This window comes from Centroberyx affinis, unplaced genomic scaffold (assembly GCF_046629955.1).
Source record: "Centroberyx affinis isolate AG114_WGS23_722 - 3 ecotype Tasmania unplaced genomic scaffold, CSIRO-AGI_Caff_v1 ptg001002l_1, whole genome shotgun sequence".
Taxonomy (NCBI): Eukaryota; Metazoa; Chordata; class Actinopteri; order Beryciformes; family Berycidae; genus Centroberyx; species Centroberyx affinis.
This window is the reverse complement of record NW_027279566.1, coordinates 60,001-70,000: the sequence shown is the minus strand read 5'-3', so window position 1 is coordinate 70,000 and position 10,000 is coordinate 60,001. Positions and strand designations below refer to the sequence as shown.

At 43.4% G+C, this 10,000-nt stretch overlaps 1 pseudogene; it reads right to left on the bottom strand.

Moving 5' to 3' along the window:
- The window catches only part of LOC139646810 (exocyst complex component 3-like protein 2), a 60,625-nt pseudogene that overhangs the window by 2,839 nt on the left and 47,786 nt on the right, over positions 1-10,000 (bottom strand).

The following is a 10,000-nucleotide window of genomic DNA, read 5'->3' as shown; positions in this document are numbered from 1 at the left end:
TGTCTCCTTGCTGCCATGGATTGCTAACATGCTAATGCTAACATGCTAATGTTGACTAGAAGAGCTAGAGAGAGAAGTCCAGTCTGTGATGAAGCTACGTTAGCCTCGTCGCTAACGTTAGCTTCCAGTTGAGTTCTGACAGTTTGCTGACAGACTCGTCTGCTCAGTTCTCACAGTGAGACAGACTTTACAGACCTGGAAGTCCCGGACGTCGGACTTCCCCAGCAGCACTTTAACACCAGAGTTTTTCAAAGTCTAACCCTAACCCAAAGTCTCACCAATAAAAAATATTAACCAACTGTTGTCACTCAGAAGCACTCGGGTGCGCTCGTTGACAGTTTGTCACATAATGTCCCAGAGCAGAGAGCTTGAGTTTGACTCTGTCATCATGCCGACCTCAACATAAGAAACAAGCCCGTCTCTCACGTTAAAATGCAGATGATCAGACTTAACTGACCGAGGCACCGTTCATGTTAGGAGTAAGCAGACACTTTCAGGCAGAGTGGTCATGCAAACTGTAATTCAAAACGTTGACCTGTAAAGCAAAATGTGATCAAACACTGGCATTGTATTTGTGTCAATGTTCAGGTTCTTTTTATTTGTTAGGGTTTGCACTTTAAAAGTTATAAAAACAATTGAAGTGTTGCTTTTAAAAAGAAGATATTCTTCAAACGCTAGTCTACAGTAAATATGTTTTCAGTGTCATATAGGATTCGTAAAAGTTGCTTCATATATTGCACCACAGTAGTACTGTCATAAAAATTCAGTATGAAGTTAAGAAACGTTTTGGAAATGTATTGCAAAATGTGTGGAGGGAACCCTACTATAATTTATTAGTATGAGTAATATTCGTGTTACCCCTTTACTTTCACTTTGGGGAAACTAGTCCAGACCCGGGGATGCACGTGCCACAACTGGCAAAAATGCTCATAAACAGCGTAAATTTGGGAAAATGGAAAAATCAGTCCCTGCCTATGCCGATGCTCAATGCCCATGTGCAGTTTCAGATTGATTGGCCAAACCACTGAGGAGCAAAATGGATGCAGACAGACAGACAGACAGACAGACAGACAGACAGACAGACAGACAGACTGAGTTTTCCTCATTTAGTAGTAGGATGTGTTTGAAAAGCACAACACTGAGCCGCCTCTCTGCTGCCCCCTGCTGGCCTGGCAGACCGCCCCGCCCACAGCAACACGTCCTGCAGGGGAACAGCGGCTCACAGCTCATTGGCCGACTCTCATCCGTCAATCAAGCCCCGACCTCGCCGCCTGACCTGACCTGGACCTTGTGTTCTGATTGGTTTATGTTTAGTGTGTGATGTCATCAGCCTCTGACACCACACTGTGTACTGTAACAACATTCACATCAACTTTCCGTCGCTTTCTACCGGCTCTCCTCTGTTCACACTCTGCTGCTCAAATATGTGATTTTTTTTAAAGATAATTTTTTTTGGGCATTTCTGCCTTTATTAGATAGTTCAAAGTTTATAGAGGCAGGAAAGATAAGGAGAGAGAGAGAGAGGGATGACATGGTACAGGTACAAACCTTAAACCACTGAGCCTCCAGGACGCCCCTGTATGAAATATTTTGTCAGGGCGTTAATTCACTAAACTACCTGTCCATTGATTGCTATCTTTGGGACCCCGGATGAGTCAGGTCGATTAAATTCTGTGCAAAAATAAATTATTAATTTCACATCTTTACTAGCCAGACGTCGCCTTCTCCTACAGTGGAAATCTCCTCACCCTCCCTCTGTTCCACAGCGGCTCAAAGGCACTGTGCTTTTTCTCAAACTTGAGAAAATTAAATATACAATGAGAAGATATACTGATAAGTTTTTTCACAAATGGCAACCTTTTTTTTTTATCATACTCTACAGACTTGCAGGTCCTGCCGGAGTAAGGGCTGGTTTGTTAAATTCTGTTAACTTAAAAACAGAAGTTTCCTTGCTGCCTTAAAATTGTGAGTCGACTGAAGCGGTACTGAACAGTCAGGTCAAAGGTCATTAGTTAGTTGTTCTAATGTAGAAAAGCTAACTGAGTGAACTGAAGACAATAAGTTCAATCAACAAATGTCTAGTCATGCAGATTCGTGTTTCCAAGCTGAATGCATTAACTGATGAAGTGAAATCCAGTGTTATTTATTTTTTCAGAAGGTTTGCTAGGTTTGAGTTCGAGTTCCTCTTGTATCACATGATTAATGCACAGCTCAGCATATAGTCTGCAGCTGCAATACACTTACTTGTAGTGGATTGTATTTACCATGTGCATCACAGAGAAACTTACTTGATTGAATTCCCAGATACATAGATAAGATAGATAGTAGATTTTATTATAGTAGACCTATGATTCACCAAACATACATAACAAGTCTCTATCCTGTAACTTCATTCAAACCAGAAGAAGGAAGAGTTTCTGGAGAGTTAAACCGAATGCAATGCATGCTGGGAAGTCTGCTAATAAACTAACAGTGTTGAGTTTAGTGAATGCTTTATAAGCTGTTCTTTCAACTCATAATTTTTAAATCACAAGTTGTGAACTCATGATTTTAAGTCATGAAGCTCATAACTAGCACTTTTAAGTTGAAACTGACAAACATCTATATACATTGTGTTAATGGATAAAGATGAGCTGATTTCACTAAATTGCACTATGAGTTTTTACAGTGTACACCCACATGCTCATTGTTATGTCATTTAATACTGTTTTCAATAAAAATATTTTGCAAATAAAAATAAATGATCAAATTCCCGCCTTCTGCCCAGTGCATGCTGGGATAGGCTCCAGCCCCCCCCCCCCGCGACCCTGAGCAGGAACGAGCGTCTGTGGAAAGTGGATGAACACAGAGAGGCTGTTCAACCTGCATCTGATGTGTGTGTGTGTGTGTGTGTGTGTGTGTGTGTGTGTGTGTGTGTGTGTGTGTGTGTGTGTGTCTCACCCTGACAGAGTTGAGGCAGTCCAGCTCCAGTCGGTCCACAGTCTCTGCAGGCAGCAGAGGACCTAACTGGGAACGGTTGAACGGAGTCGTGATACACACTGTGCCCAGTACATCTCTGTGGACACACACACACACACACACACACACACACACACACACACACACACACAGAACACATTTAATACAAACTGTTCCCATTTCTCTATGGAAATAATAGAATATACCTCTATAATAAACCTCAATAATATCTAAAAAATTCAAATTCAAAATTCACATTTAAATTTACTGTAATTAGATGTGTGCATGTGTGTATATATGTGTGTGTGTGTGTGTGTGTGTGTGTGTGTGTGTGTGTGTGTGTGTGTGCATGTGTGTGTGTGTGTGTGTGTGTGTGTGTGTGTGTACCTGTTGTATATATTGTGCAGCCAGTCCAGCAGGGAGTAGATGTCGGTGATCTCCAGCTGGTTGTCGGATCGCCTCCAGTCGCCTAGCAACCGCCTGGTGGTAGCTCTGCACGTACACCTGAGGGGGTCAGAGGTCAAAGGTCAGGGTTAGTCAGGGTCAGAGTGCACAGGACAACAGACCTCCAGAGGGACAGAGCAGGACAGACACACTACAGACCAGGACAGACCTTTTTCACCAGCATGGCTGGTGTTCTGCAGGTTACAGACAGACTCCTTGATCCTCCTCAGTCCACTGAAAACTGTTCACAGTCCGACCGACTTCTTTAAGAGGCTTTATGAATATTCCCTTTTACATCTCACCTGTCCAAGCAGACAGGTGAGATGGAGCTCCGCCTGTTGGCCTCTGTTTATGAAAATTCACTATTTTTTATGTATATAGAGCTGCAACGATTAATCAATTAGTTGTCAACTATTAAATTAATCGCCAACTATTTTGATAATCGATTAATCGGTTTAAGTAATTTTTTAAGAAAAATAAGTCAAAATTCTCTGATTCCAGCTTCTTAAATGTGAATATTTTCTGGTTTCTTTCCTCCTCTATGACAGTAAACTGAATATCTTTGGGTTGTGGACAAAACAAGACATTTGAGGACGTCATCTTGGGCTTTGGGAAACACTGATCCACATTTTTCACCATTTTCTGAGGTTAGGGTTAGGTGAAAGGTGAAAGGTGTCCTCTCCCACCTGGAAGGGCTGGTATTCCTCCGGGTAGATGGAGACCACGTTCCTCTTGGCGGCCCCCAGGTCCTCCACCGCTCTGGCCCGGAGCCGGTCCAGGTATCCGTCCAGCTCCCCGCCGCTGAACTCGGCCCTCTGGGGCAGCGAGCCGTGGGCGGCCTCCTGCACCGCCTCCCTCCACCGCTGCTTCAGCCGGCGAGGCCTCGGGCCGCCGGGCGCCGCGCTCTCCCCCGCCGCCCAGGACCGGTCCGCCTCCTCCTCCTGCTGCAGCACCTGCAGACACACACACACACACACACACACACACACACACACACACACACACACACACACACACACACACAGCTGTCTCACTCTGCTGGGGCTTCTACCATGCTTACCACTGTAGTTCTAATGCAGGATGAGCGACTGTTACCATGGCAACCACTGTAGGTGACCCACCCTCCCTCCACCAGGAGGCCCCTCCTCACCTGCACCACCAGGCCCAGGTTGGGCCCGGCCGTGGGCGAGCGGAGCGACTCCCTCACCACGGCCCACAGCTCCTTCTGCAGCGCCTCGTACAGCAGCTCCACGTCCTTCGCCTTCCGCCGCCCGCCGTCTTTGCTGGCGGGGCTGGCGGCCTCCTCCGCCGTCGCCACGGCGACCCGGTCGGGCGACGTCACGCCGACGGTCGCCACGGCCTCGCTGCACTCCTGCTCCAGCTCCAGGATGTGAGTGTCGGCCAGGAAGAGATCCCGCTTAGTGACGAGCTGCAGGATCTCCAGGACTGAGAGAGAGAGGGAGAGAGAGAGAGAGAGAGAGAGGGAGAGAGAGAGAGAGAGAGGGAGAGAGAGAGAGAGAGAGGGAGAGAAAGAGAGAGGGAGAGAGAGAAAGAGAGAGGGAGGGAGAGAGAGGGAGAGAGAGAGAGAGAGAGGGAGGGAGAGAGAGAGAGAGAGAGAGAGAGAGAAAGAGAGAGGGAGAGAGAGAAAGAGAGAGGGAGGGAGAGAGAGAGAGAGGGAGAGTGAGAGAAAGAGAGAGAGAGAAAGAGAGAGGGAGGGAGAGAGAGAGAGGGAGGGAGAGAGAGAGAGAGGGAGAGAGAGAGAGAGGGAGAGTGAGAGAAAGAGAGAGAGAGAGAGAGAAAGGGAGAGAGAGGGAGAGAGAGGGAGAGAGAGAGAGGGAGAGAGTATGAGTATCATGGTGTAAACAGTCTACACCTCTAACTCCATCACAGCACTGCAGAACAGAACAGAACTGTATTTCTTTCCTCATCTGGTCTGCAGTGTGTTTACATGTTGTTGTTGTTCATCTGAATGAATTCAAACAACTCTGTGTCATCGCCACAAATGCATTGTGGGACTGTATGATGCGCTTCCCTGTGCTTTTCCTGTGCTATAAATAATATCGTATCATATCCGATTTTTCCAGGAAGAGCTGCCTCGGTCCATGTAGTTTGATAATAGAGTTTATATTCTAAATCTTAATCTGTGCGGCTCCTACTGCTGTTGTTTGGTGTTTTGGTGTTTTGGTGTTTTCAGATTGCAAATTTTTCTTTTCAGCTCATAGTAGAGTTTCTAGTAGATTTCCAAAGCCCTGCTTGAATACCAAATTATCTGCCCTGAAATCCCTTTTATTCTTATTGATTAGCATACGGCCCTTCATCATGTCCCAGGTCCGACTCACAGACACACACACACACACACACACACACACACACACACATGAACGGATCAGAGGAAGATGCTATTTGTCCCTCCTGACTCTCTGAATTGGACCGGGACACAGACCGAGCTCTTGGGGGGGGGGGGGGGGGGTTCGTTTGATTTGAACTTCAAAGCTGTCCTCGGGGAGGCAGAGGGACGGAGCCAAACATAAATCAGCACTAAGTGGATCCGGACGTTCCCACAGAATCTCTAATCAGGTGTCGCCTCTCGTTAGAAAACTGAACACATGAAGAAGAAGCTTTATGTGAGAGATTTGGCAGTAAAGCTAATATATTTACATTTACATTGTGATTTATATATACAGCTGATGATCTTATCCTGAGAGACTTCACCGAGCTCAACAGTAGAATCAGCTTCGACTCAAACATCACCAACATTACAAGCAACCGACAGCGAGGAGGTCAAAGGTCAGAGGTCACAGCAGCCTGACATTAGATGGAACAAATATTCTTTCGTTTTTCGGGGAGAGTTTGGTCGGGTGAGTCGAAGGTTTGAAGATCAAATAACTAAAATAAACTTAAAGGGCAAAAATTATGATTCTGGAAGCCAGTGAAGCCATATGGTGCATGGAAGACTTGTAAAGAAACCATATTCAGTAAAACTACACATTTATTTATTTATGGTTTATTAGATAGGGACAGATACAATATACATAGACAAACTGAGAACAGCTATCCGATGCAGGTATCATTGTGTTTATAGCGGATGCTAATTTGCAAAACCCGTCCCTAGAAGGGCTTCTGTGAGAATAAGAGATTAAAACAGAGAGGTAAAAAGAAGGGAAACCGAGTACAGCAAGATACAACAGAGCACAAGGTACAAAAAAAAGAGGTAAACTGAGTACAACAAGATACCATAAAACCAGTGGTGGAAAGTAACTAAGTACATTTACTCAAGTACTGTGCTTAAGTACAATTTTGAGGTACTTGTACTTTACTTGAGTATTTCCATTTTCTGCTACTTTATACTTCTACTCCACTACATTTCAGAGGCAAATATTGTACTTTTTACTCCACTACATTTATTTGATAACTTGAGTTACTAGTTACTTTGCATATTCAGATTAATAATGAAAAAATATAATCACCAAATAAATTATGATGTATTATTATAGATTAAGATAAAACTTTATTGATCCCCAGGGGGAAATTTAGTCATTAAAATCAGCTTCACCTTTACCAGCTGCAACATTAAAGTGATGAACACATTAATGCATTAATAATTATAATCCAATAATATAATATACATTATTCTGAAATGGGCCATTCTGCATATTGAGTACTTTTACTTTTGGTACTTTAAGTATATTTTGATACTAATACTTTTGTACTTTTGCTTAAGTAAAGATTTGAATGCAGGACTTTACTTGTAACAGAGTATTTCTACACTGTGGTATTGTTACTTTTACTTAAGTACAAGATCTGAGTACTTCTTCCACCACTGTAGAAAAACACACATTTATTAGTAACATAACTACAGAAAACTAGACATGAGTACAGTTTGTTGCTGAATCAGCCAGGATTTGGTAAACAAACACATGTTGCATGGAACGATACTGATACTGGGGTTCAAAATGATCTTCAGGTAAAAAAATTATTTTGTTTCGGTCGGACCGTCGTCTCTGTGCTCGCCGGTGGTTTTTATAAAACAGACGTAGGAAGCCTCTGATTGGCTGAACGGACGCTGACCAATCCGCCCGTCCAGAAGAAGAAGAAGAAGAAGAAGAAGTTCAGCTGGTTGAACTTCTGTGGGTCTGAATCCAGCCCAGGACCTTCGTCCCATGTCATCCCTCTCTCTCTCTCTCTCTCTCTCTCTCTCTCTCTCTCCCAGTCTTTCCTGTCACAACTGTTCTGCTGTTTCTCCTCCAGTGTGTGTGTGTGTGTGTGTGTGTGTGTGTGTTACTGTGTGAGGTGAAGCAGGGTGGAGCTGGGTGACTGTCATGTGGCTCGGTCGGACCGGGGCTTTCCCAGCATGCTCTCATCAGCTGGCCTGTAGGAGCTGATGGTGTCAGAGCGCCTGTCACAGTGAGTCAGTGAAACCATACGTACACTGCCTGTCATGAGTCCGGACACACCACACTTTTCTTTATTTCTACTATTTCCCACATTTTAGAATAACAGTAAAGACACAAATGGAGTTATGCAGCGGCCAAAAAAGTGTTAAACGAATCAGAGATAGATTAGATTCGATTCTTTAAAGCAGCCGCCCTTTGCCTTGATGGAAAGGCAAAAGGCTTTGGAAAGAAATTCACACATAGGATCAACTTCACTATTTATATTTGTCTAAGAAACTCATTTCAAAGCATTTAAGCAGAAGCCTTTAGATCAAAATGGCTTTAAGAGAATGACTGAAAGCGGGTATTTCAACACAAGACTGTCATTAGATAACAGGCTAAACTCATTCTCATTGTATAGGTATGTGTACAGTATTAAGCAATGTATATAAAATCATGGGAATACAGTCATGAGATTTGGTATGTGTATACAGAAATAACACGTTAAATTAGGGAACAAAATTAACATGCATATTAGTAGTGTATTGGTTCATTATTAGTAGGAGTGTAACGATATATCGTGGGACGAACTTTCGATCCAAAAACATGACGACAGGCATCGTGGAGGTGAGACATGGGTCGAGATGTCGAGTAAAGCTTTTCAATTAGCTGCGCCACCAAAATGAGGCACTACTCTTTGTTTTCATTTACATACTCATTTACATAACGCCAGAGGGTGGAATCAGTAATCCTAGATCCCAGTTTGCCGGACTGGCGTTATGACATCATCGACACCGACGTTCACTCGAGACCCGGGTGAGCCAGGTGTGCGGCGTGCAACAGGAAAATGGAAAGCGGTGAAATCGAAATACGCTCGTTAGGTTACGTAACTTTAGCACCGTTATTTTGAAAGAGACGGAGGTTAAGTGTTGTGAGACGTTCTCACATTCTCTATCCGGTCTGGTTCCTCAACATTGCCGTTGTTCCAGCGGTTCTGCGGTCTCGGCCCAAATGTCGCGGTTGAAAGTATCAAGTCCATGCGGTGGAAAAAAGAGAAAACGATGCTGCGGTCAGTGGCCGTTTATTAAGATCTTACAGATAAACTGACGGTTCTGGTTACTGCTGTTACTGTTACTGCTGTGTAAACTGAAAACACAGGCAGTGGCAGCCATATTGATCAGAAGTAAACGTTACTATGGTTACAGACATTATTTACAACCATGGCGAGGTCGGAGGAGTGGAGTGACTCCTGTCACCCGTACAGACACAGTGGTGATTTCACTCCGCTCTGCTCCAGTGTGAACCAGACATACTGTAATATGCAAATTCACTCTCATTCATAAATTCGGTTGTCACTACCAAATTCTGGCAGTGTGTGTGTAGCTGACTGTCAAAGGTGTCAGCTGCTGCCTGAAAATGTTGACATGCTAATTTTCTTAAAAAAAAAACAAAGAATAAAACATGTCCTCCTAGGTTAGAAAATCAGTGTCTGAACATATTTGTTGTTTTCATTTAAGTTGAAGTTTGGTGGCCTGCCTGGCCAGCTAAGGTGTTTAGAGAATATTAGATCAACCATGTTCAGACATTTGCACTTCATTGTAAAGAGGACATCCCTGTTTAGATATTTTATTTTAATTTACAATCTGTTTCATTTAGACAAGCATCCGCTGTTAAAAGCTGATTTATTTTATTCAACAGATTCCATTATTTGCTTTTTGCAGTGAAAAATATCTAACAAAGAAAGAAACCATTATAAAAGAAACTGTAGGAATAGGTTAAACTTCAAGTTGAAAATATTGGTTTATTTTTACATTTTATGTCTAAGCAATAAGGAAAGAAACTTCTACAGTCATGATTTGTTTCCATTTAAACTTTGTTAAAAAATATCGTCATCGTGTCGAACCGTGAAGCCTGTACCCTGTATCGTACCGAACCGTGAAGCCTGTACCCTGTATCGTACCAAACCATGAGCTGAGTGTATCGTTACACCCATAATTATTAGTCCATTTATTATTTATAACCATTTATTAGCATCTTATTCTGCTCTATTGTATTCTACAGGTACAGAACATTAACTCTGGGTTTCCCCTCACCAGCCTCCTCATCAGTGTTTCAGTCAGTCAGTGAGGAAGCTGTTTAGATGAACTGGAATGTTTTGCTCAGTCTGGGGCTCATAAGGTGCCAGTGTCACATATTATTAAGATAAATTATTAAACTATTGAGGG